Source organism: Bubalus bubalis, chromosome 4 (assembly GCF_019923935.1).
Source record: "Bubalus bubalis isolate 160015118507 breed Murrah chromosome 4, NDDB_SH_1, whole genome shotgun sequence".
NCBI classification, from domain to species: Eukaryota; Metazoa; Chordata; class Mammalia; order Artiodactyla; family Bovidae; genus Bubalus; species Bubalus bubalis.
The window spans coordinates 87431762-87448223 of NC_059160.1; the positions used below are offsets into that span (position 1 = coordinate 87431762).

Sequence of the window (16462 nt, forward strand, 5' to 3'; positions counted from 1 at the left end):
CCACCTGGGAAGTCCCATTATAAGGTTTAATATTGTTGCATTTTGAATGTAGATGTGGGAGAGGCAAGCATTTAGAATTCCTAATGTGTTCCAGACCTGAACACCCTGAGTGTGGTCACCTCTGTCCACCTCCATCCTTGGGTCCCAGTTCTGTTCATTCGTGCCTGCTGTCTTCCTATGCCCAGACCACACCCCTCCACCATGAGCTCATGACTGATGACGATCTTCAAATGCTCTGACTCTGAACACTCGCTCTGATGACCCAGCTGAGTCCAGTCCTCCCCTGAGGCTCCAGTTCTTACAGTTAGGTTTCTGCCTTGGTCCCTCTTCTTCCCCTCCTGGTCTGGTTTCTATTTAAAGAAACCCTGGGGCCAGGGCTGTGCCTTGTCCTTATCAGTACCCATCCCCAAAGACCAAACACCCTCTTAAGTCCAGTCCAGAGCCAGTCACCCTGAGATCCACAGCCTAACCCCACCCACCCACCTGCCTGCCTGCATTTCACGCATATCCACTTAAAGTTATCCATGTTAGGACAAACCGTCCTTGATCCTTTAGGTATAGGACCAGAATCTTCCACATCCTTGAACACCAACTCTGCTCCCCGAAGCACTCTGCAGGCAGCCTAGACCCTGGTCCCGAGACCCTTTCTTGCCTGGAGGGCTGGTCTTCTTGTTTGCTCACCCAATCTTGTCTGTACCATCTTCTACACACTATCAGAATAATCTGTCATTCTCCTGATGAAACTGATCAAGATCCTAAAGTCAAAACCCCTATCTCAGCTTCACTCCCTACAGTAGCTCCACGCCTCTTGTTCCTCACCACTCCTTAATTCCACCATACTCTGTGCTTCAGGCTTTCCGAAATACTTTGTCTCCCAAAAAATCTTGCTTTTTCTTGTAGGCTTTTGAAACAGCCATCGCCTCTGCCTGAGCCTCTTCCTCGTTGACCTGCCTAACTCCCAGTTCCTCAGGTCTCACCTGCAACACCACTTCTTTCTGGAGGCCTCCTCTGACCTCATGGGTGCTCCCACAGAACTCGTTTTACCTCAGTCATAACATTTATCACATGAGGTACTTGCATGTGTCTGTCTTCCTCTCTGGACCAGAAGTTTCCTGAAGACCAAAGCAATGACCACTTTGCCAGGTCTCCCCAACATCCAGCATGGGGACTAGTATATTACCTATTATTGACTAAATGCCACCAAGTGTCCAAAAAAGGACACATTATATCCATAAGAGAGAGAATTGAAGAGGAAAGCATGAAACCAAAACTCTGCTTTTTAAAAATCCTTTTATTAATTAGAAAACATTATTTACACACACAGAGCTGTGAAGAATGGCAGCAGCAGCAGCATGGTGGCTGTTTGGATCAGCTGTGGAATCACATGGGTTCTAGTGCTTGGCTCCATATTCAAGAGCTGAGAGGCCTGGTGCAGTTAAGTTGGACTTTCTCCATCTTCCAAAGAGTTGCCTGTCCTCATGAATTACTAGCTGAATCCAGTAAGTGAGTGTAGACTGTAGACTTTCAAAATTACAAGATACTACATGAATAGAAGGAACTACATAAATAGAAGGAACTACATACTGCAATTCTTCTACTCTTCAAAATAAATCTTTTCAACCTTAAAATTACACACATAATAATTTTATTACTTAGAAAAATTATAACAATAATTTTCTACATTTAACATCAGATCAGGACTTTTCAAAGTACTTTCACGTCCGTTATCATAATCTTCATAAATGAGATAGGAAAAGTAGGAATTAGCATATCCATCTTATAATTAGTGAAGCTGAGACCCAGAGATTAGGTGATTTGCCCAAGAGAAGCTGCTACAAGCTTCAGGGAAGGGGCTGGGTCTTTTGTTTTCTAATTGGGCTCTGCACTGGTCATATCAGATGTCAGAAAATTTTGGTTCTAGAATGTTCCATCTCCCACAATCCCAAACTAAACACACACAAACACACTCCAATCCCTAAGTAATTACTCTTAGCTTCACAGAAAATTCCATCCAAGAAAATAGTTGCATCTAGGGAGATTTAGAAAGAAACACAGAGCAGACTCCAGACTCTTGTGGGCCCCAAGCAGTTGGGCAAAGCATAACACTTAGTTCTATATAAAACTAAACCTCTCATTTCAGGAGCCAATGAAAAAAGAAATCAACCAAAATTCTGCATTGAGATAATAAAAATATCTTTTGTTATCCCCTAAAGACAGATTGTAGATGTGCTACATGTTAATTTACTGTCAATTTATTCATTTTTATATAATATCATCCAGTCAAGGTAGATTTCATTCCATTTTCATCTTGTGTACTTCCTTTCAGAGCTTGGTAATTTCTTTTCTATTTTTATTCATTCCACTTTTGCTTCCTGTCAATTTTTATATCAAAATCTGCTTCAGTTCCATTTGGCAAGCTGCAGTCATGAAAATATTCCTCATGCTTTAATGTTTAAATTTGCCGTTGCACTTTAAAACGGCTCTCTGTTCCAAAGCCGCAACGTCAGCGCTTCGCCTGGCGTAGCTCCCGGGCGTACAGAAGGCAGGGGCTCCATTGCTATCATGGCTCTTCATCGTCTGAAAATTTCCCTTTATTTCCTAGTCATTGAGGGAGCACTGAGAACCTACTCTGTGCGACCGCTCTGTGGGGGCAGTCAGAGAGGAAGTGAAATAAGACCGTAACTAACCGAAAGCTGGTTTATGATGGCAGCAAAGGTGCTCGGGGACGCTGCCCACGCCGTCGTGGAGGAAGTGGCAGGCGCAGGGGAAAGAAAACCCGTACAGCGGTCGTAAAATCCAGATGCCCTTCCCGGTACCTAGAAGAGGACTGTATAAGCAGTGTGTCTGTCTCATGTGGGGGCCATTCTGCAGCCAGTGGGCTACTGGACACAGAGAATAATGTCGAAAGAAGCCTCTCTTGGTGAACTTGACTAGAAGCTTGGTCCCGCGGTGGGTTTGGTAGGGGTACAGGGGTGCCACACACTGACTGAGACCACAGACACGGGTTACAGACTTTTCATCTTCAGGTTTTCAGACAACCTCTCATGCCCTGGGCAGAGAAGCGAGCACAAAGTGGTGACAAATCAGGCTGTGGAACCAAACTGGTCGGATTCAAAAACCCAGCTCTGCCATTGACTGCCCGTGTGCCACCGTGAGTGTGTGACCCCAGCCCTCTAGCTCAGCTCTCTCACCTGTACAGTGAAGTAGGCTTCTAATGAGGAATGATTGAAGTCATTGAAAACAGCGACGCTTACAACAGCGCCTCGTAGACAGTAAGCTCATGTCATCATGATGCTCCCTGATACTAGTGTTTGAAGAAGCAGAACTTTCGAGTTCTGTGGCTCTGGGTCACCCTTTCTAGGCGCCCTGGTTGATGGGGTGCAGTGGCTCAAGGTGTGGTGGGGAGCATGAAGCTGGGAATATTAGCTGGTGCACCGTCTCCCAGCTGTAGCCATATCTGTAATTGATCTGTAACCTCTTCCTCCTGGCAGCAAGCCCTTTTCATCTCACACTGGGAAGGGAAGAAGCATTTATCTGAGTTTCTGATTCATTTATTTACTATGCACAGAACAAGGTAACTGCCCCATGGAAACACTGGAGAAAGACATGAGATTAGGGTGGTGGTGGTGGTTTTTTTTTTTAACTTTTAACTTTGTATTGGGGTATAGCCCATTAACAATGTTATGATAGTTTCAGCTGAACAGCAAAAGGACTCAGCCATAGATACACATGTATCCATTCTCCTACAAACTCCCCTTCCATCCAGCTGGCACATAACATTGAGCAGAGTTTCCTGTGCTATACAGTAGGTTCTTGTTGGTTATCCATTTTAAGTACAGCAGTGTGTACATGTCCATCCCAAACTGCCTAAATATCCTTGCCCCTATCCTTCCCCTGGTAGGATGGTGGTGGTTTTAAAACAATTTACTCAAAATCTCATAGCTGGCAAGAGCCAGGAGAGGAATTTGGTCCCAAGCTTCAAATGCCTGCTCTCCCCCTGCTTCACCACACTTTGAGTGGTGCGAGAACACACACACACACACATCACATATGTTCCTGCACTGGAAGAATATACTTCAAGTTCATTGTCATCACTTGCACCTGTACACACTGTGGGAGTGGTGAGCAGTGTTCAGGGATCATTGCCCCCATGAACAACTAGAAAAGACCAGCAAATATTGTTTCCTACTTTGCCACTCATGTACCACAGATAGTCCTCTCAAGCTCAGTTATCTAAATGAACAAGTATATTCACTCATTCAGGCAACAAGCAGCTCTTAGAGTTCACTACAACCAAGGCACTATTTAGACACGGGTGAGCAGCAGTGAACTAAATGGGCAAAGTCATCACATTAAGAGTTTACTTTCATTGGTGTGGAGGAAGAGGAGACAGATAATAAACAAGTAAATACATAAATTTCAGATTACGATGCATGCTGTTAAAAAGATAAAATAGGTCAATGATAGAGAGAGAATCATTGATCACCCAGCAACCAAGCAAGCTTTTAAAAATGGATCATTTCATGCCCTGGCTTCAAACCTGTCAATTTCACTGGACTTGGAATAAAATCCAGATCTCTTTCCATGTCCTTCAAGTCCCTACTGATCTCTGACTTCATCTTCCACCATTCTGTTTCTTCTTCAATCATCTCCAGTCATCTCAGCCCTCTTTCTGTCCTTCAAAAAACATAAAGCTCTGTTCTCTCCCCAGGCTTTGCACCTGTTGTTTTCTCTTTGTGGAACATTCTCCTCCCACCTCATCCCCACCAGCAGGCCCTTCCTATGCCCCCCAGCTCTTTAAATGTCTCATTCATTCTCATATTTCTGCTAAAAAAATAACACCTCTTCAGAGAGCCATCCTGATCACTCTACAGTCCTATGATTCTAAATCTCCTTCCTTTTATTTTGCTACATTTCCTTTATAGCACTTGCCACTATCTGAAAGTACCTTGTTTATTCGCTTATGCGTTCATTGTCTTCCTCTCCTGCTGATGTGAGGGTGGGGACTCTGTCTCATATTCCACTGTATCCCCAGTACCTAGAACCTATATAGTGGGTTCTTGCTCAGTGTTAACTCACTAAATAAAAGCATGTCCAAAACAACAGCCAAGAGAGAACCCTGACAATTAGCAAATGACATATACTTCTGAAGACTGCCCTCTAAGCACCAAAAATCTTCTCTGTAATAAGACCAGGGAACCAAAATGTTGGGAAGTGGAGAATATGTGAGTATACAAAACACCAAATTGTATATTTAGTCCTCAGACTCCAAAGGCTCTGAAATTAGGGGTCATTTGGAAAGAAACTGTCACAGGTTTTTAAAGGGTTGTTTGCAAACTGATTTTTCATTTTTGAGACCAGAAGTTGGGTTAGCACCCATCTAACCATTGGCATAGATATCAAAATAAACTCGATTGCTTTTCTAACATAATTTCTTTACATAGTTTTTCAACTTCCAGAAAGAAAAGTAACATAAAACTATAAATTGATCATTTGAAGTGGTCTGTGGATTTTGACAAGAATCTCACAATTTCAGAGATAAAGAAATTTTTTTTAAAAAATAATGCTTTTCAGTAATAGAACCTTTTGTTCCAACCTATTATGCGGAACATGTAAGAACATATAAGAGAGGGAAAGCAGAGGTGGTCTGGTTGCAGTCAGGACAGCCACCACCTCACTCCAGCACTCCAGATGTCTCCCTGGCCCCTAAGCACAAGAGCATAGGGTGGACCTCCTGACACAGCCAGACCTGCTTGTCTCATTGGCCCTGAGAAAGAAAATGACAACCCACACCCCAAGGGCAAATAAGGACACTTCAGAACTGACACTGAAACCTGGGTTCCTGACGCCTGTTCATCCTTCTAACGAAACCATAGCAACCTTTCAAAAGGATCGAATAACATACTTCAAGAGTGTTCCCTTGGCTGGACTTACCAGGCTTCTTCTAAGTACAATCACATCTTGTAAAGCATTTCATCTGCCAGTGATCACACTGTAGCATGCTTGGTCCTCTCAGCCTGGCCAGTACCACCTGCCCTGTGCCTCCCTTTTCTAACCCCTCACTTATACCCATGAATTTCAAGGCTAATGTTAAAATTCTTAACTGGTCTCATCAAAATTTTCTATACAAAACCACTCTGGACCAAATAGCTTGCAGGATTCTATTATTCCTTAAAAACAGCAAGGAGAGGCATGATCCAGAGACTTGTGAATCTGTGGCAAAAGCAGACAGAGCTTAGTGGAAGGCACTTCTTCCTGTGTTTCTTCCACACCTCACACCTGACAGGAGAAGGATGTAGTGTGGGTATTGGGGAAATCAGGGTAGGAATTGATGTCATGTGGCTTCCATCTGTAGCGCTCCCAGCAAGGATTTGGAGTACATCACTCAACCTGTTCACCATCACTGGTCCATCCAGTGGGTATTTACACACTGACTGGGTGCTATGTCAGGTTCTGAGGATACTTACGTAAGACTATAACCCAAGGCACTTCAGTTCAGTCAATTCAGTTCAGTTCAGTCGCTCAGTCATGTCCAACTCTTTGTGACCCCATGAATCGCAGCACCCCAGGCCTCCCTGTCCATCACCAACTCCTGGAGTTCACTCAAACTCACGTCCATCGAGTCAGTGATGCCATACAGCCATCTCATCCTCTGTCATCCCCTTCTCCTCCTGCCCCCAATCCCTCCCAGCATCAGGGTCTTTTCCAATGAATCAACTCTTTGCATGAGGTGGCCAAAGTACTGGAGTTTGAGCTTTAGCATCATTCCTTCCAAAGAAATCCCAGGGCTGATCTCCTTCAGAATGGACTGGTTGGATCTCCTTGCAGTCCAAGGGACTCTCAAGAGTCTTCTCCAACACCACAGTTCAAAAGCATCAATTCTTCGGCACTCAGCTTTCTTCACAGTCCAACTCTCACATCCATACATGACAACAGGACAAACCATAGCCTTGACTAGATGGACCTTTGTTGGCAAAGTAATGTCTCTGCTTTTCAATATGCTATCTAGATTGGTCATAACTTTCCTTCCAAGGAGTAAGCATCTTTTAATTTCATGGCTGTAGTCACCATCTGCAGTGATTTTGGAGCTCCAAAAAATAAAGTCTGACACTGTTCCCACTGTTTCCCCATCTATTTCCCAAGAAGTGATAGGACCAGATGCCATGATCTTCATTTTCTGAATGTTGAGCTTTAAGCCAACTTTTTCACTCTCCACTTTCACTTTCATCAAGAGGCTTTTTAGTTCCTCTTCACTTTCTGCCATAAGGTTGGTGTCATCTGCATATCTGATGTTATTGAGATTTCTCCCGGCAGTCTTGATTCCAGCTTGTGCTTCTTCCAGCCCAGCATTTCTCATGATGTACTCTGCATAGAAGTTAAATAAGCAGGATGACAATATACAGCCTTGATGTACTCCTTTTCCTATTTGGAACCAGTCTGTTGTTCCATGTCCAGTTCTAACTGTTGCTTCCTGACCTGCATATAGGTTTCTCAAGAGGCAGGTCAGGTGGTCTGGTATTCCCATCTCTTTCAGAATTTTCCACAGTTTATTGTGATCCACACAGTCAAAGGCTTTGGCATAGTCAATAAAGCAGAAATAGATGTTTTTCTGGAACTCTCTTGCTTTTTCCATGATCCAGCGGATGTTTGCAATTTGATCTCTGGTTCCTCTGCCTTTTCTAAAACCAGCTTGAACAAGGCACTTACAGTTTGGTAAAAAATTAGCAACTACAGAAGAGATCCTGCTGAAGAATGAGCAGAAATAGTCAACGTGGTAGACTTTTGCTTTTGTGCCCCCTCCTTCAAATTCAAGTGCCTCTCATTCATGGTTATATAGGCCCTGCCTGTCCTGACTTTGTCCAATCAGAGAGCAGCAAGCATGTTGCTAGTAGAGGATTGGCAAATCCTTGCTCCTGAAGACCGTTTTGTCATGACGAACAGCCCAAACTAGTCATATAGAGAAAGCCACAAAAGAGAGAGACAGAATTCCCAGGTTTCCAACTGTCCTCACCAACTTTCCAGACCTGGGAGAATAGCCATTTTAAATGTTCTGGCCCCAGCCATCCCTTGACTGCAACAGCGTGAGGAACCCCAATTAAGATAGCAGAAGAACCACCCTCAGGGTGCCTGTCAACCCACAAAATCATGAACAAATTGTGGTTATTTTAAATCACCGCATTCTGGAGTGGTTTGTTACCTAGCAATAGAACATAAACATGTACTTTTTTTTAAAAAAGATACTCTCTTTTGTTAAAATTGATGCCAGGTTGAAGGTTTCAATTTTGATTGACTCTTTTTCCCAATGTGATCTCTCTCTTTCTCTCTTTTTATTGACATATAGTTGATTTACAGTGTAGTGCTAATTTATGCTGTACAGCAAAGTAACTCAGTTATACACATATATATATTTCTTTTCATATTTGTTTCCATTATGGTTTATCACAGGATATTGAATATAGTTCCCTGAGCTATAAATTAATTCCTTGTTATTTATCCATTTTAAATGTAATAGTTTGCAATTACCAACCCCAAACTCCCAGTCCAGTCCTCTCCCTCCCTCACTCCTCCTTGACAACCGCAAGTCTGTTCTCTCTTCTAAAATAGTGTTTTCCAAGTGATTATTGTTATGGAATAGTGTTCAGTTTGTTGCATGCATGCAAATGTATTCATAGGAGGAGGAATAATCAGTAGACTATTGTCAAGGAAGAAGGCAAAAAACAGAATTTATAGGAGAAAGGAGAGAAAAAAAACTGATGACAGTCTGGGAGAATGAATTTTGTTTGCACATTTTCGAGGTAAACTGATTAGCCTGTTTCTAACAAAAATAAAAGTCAGTCGGACACTGTGCTCTTAAGTAGGCAGATGAGGGGCTATCAAAGGAAAGAGCTGAACTGATTATGGATTCTCCCCCCAAATCTTAAGAGTTTACCAAGGAGCTCACAGGTCAGGCTGTCCTGGGGCTATGGCTGATGGCATCTTGTCATTTTGAATGAGGACTAAGCCGGGACTGCACCATTTTCCTCGTCACAATTTTACATGCTGATTTTAATGTACTTTGTCACTTTATTCTAAATTTTTAGTGAATTCTTTTAGATTTTCTCAGCATAAAATTAGATTATCTGCACACAATGTATACCTTTCCTTTCATTAACATATAGCCACTGACAAAGCACATCTTATGCAGGATAGAATCACAAACTGCAGTACTCAGAGCACACATCTGTCAAGTGGATGCTGAGACTTAGATCTCTTTTACTCCCAGTATTTGATTACTATGGCTGAGGCAGTGTTAATTTGGATCAGAAAGCAACAGCAGATGGGCCATTTAGAGTTAATTCTCACCATAAAAATTCTTCTGAAATCATCTGACTCCACAGGAAGTTCTGTCTCAGGATCTGGGCAGTAACAATTCTTGCTTTGATATTCAGCAGATGGTTAATTCTTATCGCATAGCACTACATGATCATGCCACTCTACGGGATGCTGAGTTTATTTCCTGTAAAATCAAAGTGAAACAGCACTATCTGGCTAAAAATGGTTTTAATAATATTCAAGAAAATAGAGGTTTTTTTAAAAAATTTTAGAGTCAAGTTTTATAGGTAAATATTCCACTATCTTGCTCTTCTGGTGTCTCTGGCAGATTCACACACATACACACACACACACACACACACACACACACACACACCACTGTTACCATCACCGCTGCCGCACCACCGACCTGACACTACACACTGTGCAGTCACTGAACGGGAACCAGGCTTATACTTTATAAATGTTCCCCAGGAGACCTACTACCTCGCTCCAGAAATGATCTATTCAACCTAGGAAATTTGCTGGATGCCTGCAAAGAGGTGAGTTTTCTGCAGAAGAGGTTAAAAGCTGTTTCCTCGCTTTAAGAAGTTGAGGTTTATTCCACAGGTCAGTGGTTATCTCTCTTGGAAAAGCCCTTTTCTTATCCCAATCCTCAGTGCATATTTTTGCAGTTTGGGAGAGTGTGATTCTGCTTCCATTTAGCAGATCCTGTGGCAAGTTATTTGTGACAACTTAACAGACAACCACCTGCCTGTGTGTGCAATCAGAAACGCTGAGAGAGACTCCAACCTTCTCTGAAGACTTTAATAAATGTAATTTACATTTATACCATTCAGTTTGCCAAAAAGATAGAAATTTCTTATTTTGAAGACTCTTATGGGATTTTTGAAATAATCCTTGGGGTCTCCAGTATCAGCCATTCTCACATTATATTAAAGACCCAAGGAAAGGCCATAGGATTGATGTGTTCTGATTGGAGAGGTGGGCACAGAAATAGAAAGCCTGTGGGCCAGGACCTAGGGCACTCTAGGCACTTGGGAGCTAGACATGTAGATGCATCAGCGTGCAAAGGATGGAGAAAAGCAGGTAAGCACAAAAAGGAGGAATTATGATGACAAAAGGTGAACTTTGCCCCCCTTTCAATTTCTTCTAGCTCCTAATCTTCACTAACAGCTCTGTCTTACTGAGCACTGATATAGCCGGCTCGGGAAGATCTTTCATGTGTTATCTCATTACATCTTTACATTTCCTAGTTGGTTCAACATTGGCTCAGAGTGAAGGGACAGCTGGAAAAACATTCTACTTTATAGGGTTATAGGATAATGTGAGATAGATAAGAGCTTTGCAGGCTATAAAGCATCAGAGTATGCCAGGTGGAATTTATTTCTACTGTTTTCCATCATTTCACTTCTGGCAACTATTTCCAATGTCTGTGAGAAAAGGAGCTTTTCCATTCCTACAGTTCTTATTTTTCATTGTGCAGACTGTATTCGTAAAAGAGGCAATGGGCAGATGAAATTGATGATTTGATCAGTTCAGTCGCTCAGTCATGTCCAGTTGTTTGCAACTCCATGGACTGCAGCACACCAGGCCTCCCTGTCCATCACCAACTCCCGGAGCTTGCTCAAACTCATGTCCATCAAGCTGATGATGCCATCCAACCATCTCATCCTCTGTCATCCCCTTCTCCTCCCACCTTCAATCTTTCCCAGCACCAGGGTCTTTTCCAATGAGTCAGTTCTTTGCATCAGGTGGCCAAAGTATTGGAGTTTCAGCTTCAGCATCAGTCCTTCCAATGAATATTCAGGATTGATTTCCTTTAGGGCTGATTGGTTGGATCTCCTTTTGAAATTTGAAATTTGATCTCCATTTGAAATTGACGTGTGCGTGCTTCTCATTGTGGTAGCCTCTCCTATTGCAGAGCACAGGTTCTAGGCACAAAGTCTTCAGTATTTGCAGCTCCTGAGCTCTAGAGGAGCTAGAGGCTCAGCAATTGGCATGTGGGCTTCATTTCTCTGCAGCATTGGGATCTTCCTGGACCAGGGATCGAACCTGTGTCCCCTGCATTGACAGGTGGATTCTTAATCACTAGACCACCAGGGAAGCCCTGTAGTTTCTTTTTTAAAACTTCTCTTCTTCTCCTTGTATTTTCACTCTTTCCTTTGGGCCCACACACCCCATCTCATCCCCATTGGATGGCGCCTTTAAATGTGTGGTGGGTCCTTGTTTGGCTGTTCTTATTTCAGAGTGATGCAGTGAAAAGCTGGTTTGGAGCCGTGTATATGTGGGAAAGGGTTCATGAACTGCTGAAATCTGCTTTAGTTATCAAGTGAGAAATCATCTTTTCTGCAGTGCTAGAATGCATGTCTTTCCCCAAGAACCATTCAGTTTCCCACAGAAGAAACGCCAGTCTCCAGCCTGGATGAGATACCTAACTGTTATCATTGATTGTATAAATATTGGGAGTGAGTCAGGGAGAAAGCAAGGTTTGACCCTTCTATACCCCGTTTTGGGTTCCAAGCTTCATTCCTGCTCTCCACTACATCCAGCAACTCCAATTCTACCCTTTTCTGAGGCTTTGTAGAGCAAATTGCCTACATGCTTCTTCACGAACAATCCAAAATGATGGCTTCCTCAATCCATTTCACGTCCTCTGTTTACATCTTTTAGGATTTTGTTCAAATAGCTTTTCTACTGAGGCTGCCATTCATTCTCTTTGTTACTGGAGACTTGACATTAGGAGATCAGTCCTGGGTGTTCAGTGGAAGGTCTGATGTTGAAGCTAAAGCTCCAATACTTTGGTCACCTGATGCAAAGAGCTGACTCATTGGAAAAGACCCTGAGGCTGGAAAAGATTGAGGGCAGGAGGAGAAGGGGACGACTGAAGATGAGATGGTTGGATGGTATCACCGACTCGATGGACATGAGTTTGGGTGAACTCCGGGAGTTGGTGTTGGACAGGGAGGCCTGGAGTGCTGCAGCTCATGGGGTTGCAAAGAGTCGTACACGACTAAGCGACTGAACTGACTAAATTGAACTGTCTTCTTTATGTCTCTTTAGTGGAATCTCAGGGGGGAAATAAACATGTGTTTTCAATCCACCATTTTTAATCAGAAGACCTGTAACTATGCATTAGACTTGATTGGGTCATGCAAAACCATCTGTCTTGTGTGTTTCGAGGGGAGGGGAACAGAGGAGGAGTTTCTCCTTAAGGAACATTAGCGTGCTAAGATGGTATTCACCTTGGACTGGAAGCAAGGAGCAAATGGGTGGGGGGCTCTGATTCCAGAGACTTCTCACTGGTGTAGGATGAGCCATGTGGAGCCTCCCAGGATTGAGGCACAAACCCCAAGGTTTTACAGCCAGACGGCCCAAGAATGAACGTTCTCCAACATTCAGTAAAGAGTTTTTAATAGCACCGGCCAGACCTATTTCTGCTTGGGAATGTTAAGAGAGAGGACTGTACCGACACTTGGAATGAATGATTATGGGGCAGAAAACAGCCTTGAAAGGCAATTTCAGAGAAGGTGTGAGAAGACTAGAAGAGGACCAGATACTGTGTCCCTGGATGGAGTTGAGGAACATTACATCCTAAAAATCACTTGCGGAAGGGGACCCTAGGAGAAAGTTCTGTCATTCTGGAAGCATTTTTTCATTGTTATGTGTCAACATTAAAATAAATGTGATCTTATTTTGTGCCTCAAACTGGTGATATGAAATGTATTTGTTGGAAATATTTAAAATATGTGTTTTTACTTTATTACATAATCATAATTTACCTCAATGCCTTAGTTTGTATTTAGCTTGAAGGACATTCTTGCTACTTTTAGATAAGAATTTCAAAGGGAAAGAGAAAGGGCAATTGTTTAGTTGGGAGGATTCTGTTTGGATTTGCTCTGCCCTCCTGGGTGACATCTGAGGGTTTTGATCAACATCAGGCAGGGTGTGCAACTCCATGGGATGGTGAGAAGGCTGCAGTGTCATGAGTCGCTGACCTCCCCTGTAGGCTGGCTGCAAATGAAAACCAATGGGGTGGAGTAGCTATGGAAACCGTGAGGGAGAAGATTTCTTTTTCTTTTTTGCACATGAATTACAGCAGAATGACAAGCGTCTCTTTTTCTCCTTCCGTCTATGACAAAAGTTCTGTGTCCTGGTTTGTACCTTCACTTAAAATAAATTACGAGAAAAAGAACATCACAAAGAGCTGTTATTACTACGTGGCATTGCCCCTTTCCATTTTTCTATGGATTAATTTTAAAGCCATTTGCTAGAATTAACCATGTAAGTCAGTCCCATTTATCCCAAGAATATTCACCTTTGTGCAGGTGATTCTGTGGAAAGGAACTTCTCCAAGGAGCCTCTTTCAACAGCATGAAGGTCATTTTTGAGGCAAGGAGGCTAGGACCTGGAGAGACAAAGTCCCTTTCTGAAAGGCCTCTGGGTCCACGTACAGGTCTGAGACCACAGGCCACATGTGCCTTCATAGCACAGCATTTGCGATTTTTATGAAGTTATCTGTCCTCCATCTGTTTCCCTATATATATTGACTCTTTGAGCCTCAGTCAGAAATACACATTTTAGGAACTCCTGACATTTATAACCTATGCATTTGATTGGAAACTTTTTGCCTTTTGTTGACAGCATGTTAGCTCTTGGGCTTTAAGTTTTCCAAAGGTATAATTTTTGTTTAGCTCCAGGCAATGGCAGTTCTACTTTGTGTCTGTGCCTTCCGTCATCAGCTGTCACTCTGTGCCCACTTGTTCTTTTATTAAAGTGTCATCAGAAGGCACACAATTGATCCAGGGTACAGAATCCTGTCCCAGCAGCCAATGAATCATCCAGTGTTGTGTGCCCACTGGCAAAAAAGAACTCCATGCAGCACATTCATTTTCTTAATTATTCTTATTATTCACTACTATAAAGAGGAATTGTTATTAATTCACTCTCCCTGGAGATGCCCCCCAATCCATTTCAAAGACTATGATACTAATTATTGCAGGGATCTTTACACTCATTTTGTTTCACTCTGTTCTGCCTTCTAAATCAGAGTATGTCTTGTCCTATTTATACATTTTTTTCTGTCAATATTCATGCCAGTGATGCAGGAAAGTTGGCCAGTACAAGTAGACTCTCTAAGATCCTAGTGGATGATGTAAAACAAGCTCATGAGGCAGGGGAGAGTCATCTTATGACACATGGACCTGGATGTCTGGTGGCTCACTCACCTAGAAAAACAGACCGCTGGGTTCCAGTGTCTCTCGGATTTCATTCAGTTGAGGACTAATGTGGAGCTGCCAATAGACATGAATATTTAAGGTCTAAGTGCAGTGGCATCCCACTCCAGTACTCTTGCCTGGAAAATCCCATGGACAGAGGAGCCTGGTAGGCTGCAGTCCATGGGGTCACGAAGAGTCAGACACGACTGAGCGACTTCACTTTCACTTTTCACTTTCATGTGTTGGAGAAGGAAATGGCAACCCACTCCAGTGTTCTTGCCTGGAGAATCCCAGGGACTGGGGAGCCTGGTGGGCTGCTGTCTATGGGGTCACACAGAGTCAGACACGACTGAATTGACTTAGCAGCAGCAGCAGCAGACCATCTTTAGTGTCAATGAAAAAATGTCACCTCTCATATCAGTAAACAAAAGATAATGCCCTCATCAAGTCATCACATTGTAGCTCCCCTCCCCACGGTGAGCCCCAAGGGAGCTCAAGAGAGAAATAGGAGCCTGAGCAAGCCATCAGCCACTGCAGCCACCGCCCCCCAAAAGGTGCACCCTGAGGAGACTCAGGATGAGAAAGAACAGGATATTGGCCCTGGATAGTTAAGGTGCATATCAAAGGAACAATCACAATGAGTCCAGACTTTTGTAGCTTCACTGGTGGCTCAGCAGTAAAGAATCTGTCTGCCAATGCTGGAGATGCAAGTTCAATTCCTGGGTTGGGAAGATCCCCTGAAAAAGGAAATGGCAACCCACTCCAGTATTCTCTTGCCTGGAGAATTCCAAGGACAGAGGAGCCTGGAGGACTATAGTCCATGGGACCACAAAGAATCAGACATGACTTATCAACTAAACACAGCAACAATACATAGAAATGCACTGATTTCATTAAGTTGAGATGTCTAATTTCCTTTAATTAACAGTAATATTTTGATGTTTGCAAAAACTATATATCCTGGCTCCTCTCTTACCTCTTCAGAACAGTCTTTCAGAGTGATTTGAGAGGCTGTGTACCAACCTACGTCCTCAGTTTTGTCCGCCAGATAAAACAATTCTCAGCTTTTAGGTTGTGCATTTTTTTCAGGTGATGTTAGGAAGAGGAAATCAGCCTAACATTTTGAAACATGTTTTTGTGCTTTGGAAGTTTCAACATATTGTATTAGGTAGAGTATTTGTTGTTCAGTTGCTAAGTTGTGTCCAACTCTTTGCAACCTCATAGACTGCAGCACACCAGACTCCTCTGTCCGCCGCTGTCTCCCAGATTTTGCTCAAATTCATGTCCATTGAGTCGGTGATGCTATCTAACCATCTCATCCTCTGCTGCCCCCTTCTCTTTTGCCTTCAATTTTTCCCAGCATCAGAGTCTTTTCCAATGAGTCTGCTCTTCGCATCAGGTGGCCAAAGTACTGGAGCTTCGGCTTCAACATCAGTCCTTCCAAAGAATATTCAGAGTTGATTTCCTTTAGGATTGACTGGTTTGATTTCCATGCTGTCCAGGGGACTCTCAAGAATCTCCGGCACCACAGTTCAAAAGCATCAATTCTTCAGCGCTCAGCCTTTTTTATAGACCAACTCTCATATCCATACATGACTACTGGAAAAAACATAGCTTTGACTATACAGTCCTTTGTCAGCAAAGTGATGTCTCTGCCTTTTAATATGCTATCTGGATTTGGCATAGCATTCCTTCCAAGGAGAAAGTGTCTTTTAATTTCAAGGCTGCAATCACCATCCACAGTGATTTTGGAGCCTGAGAAAATAAAGTCTAGAGATCAAATTTATTGTAGATTTGTACCACTCTGGAGCAGGCCACATTTAGTTAAAGTTCTCAGGTAAAGCTGTGGCACGATCATAGGGCTATAAGTAACAATGTGTAGAATAAATTGATAACTGGATTCCTTGCCCTTATTCATTTAGCTTTAAATT

The 16462-nt window shown here is 42.9% G+C and overlaps 1 pseudogene; it reads left to right on the top strand.

The window, feature by feature from the left end:
* The window catches only part of LOC102411622, a 112403-nt pseudogene that overhangs the window by 21501 nt on the left and 74440 nt on the right, over window positions 1–16462 (top strand).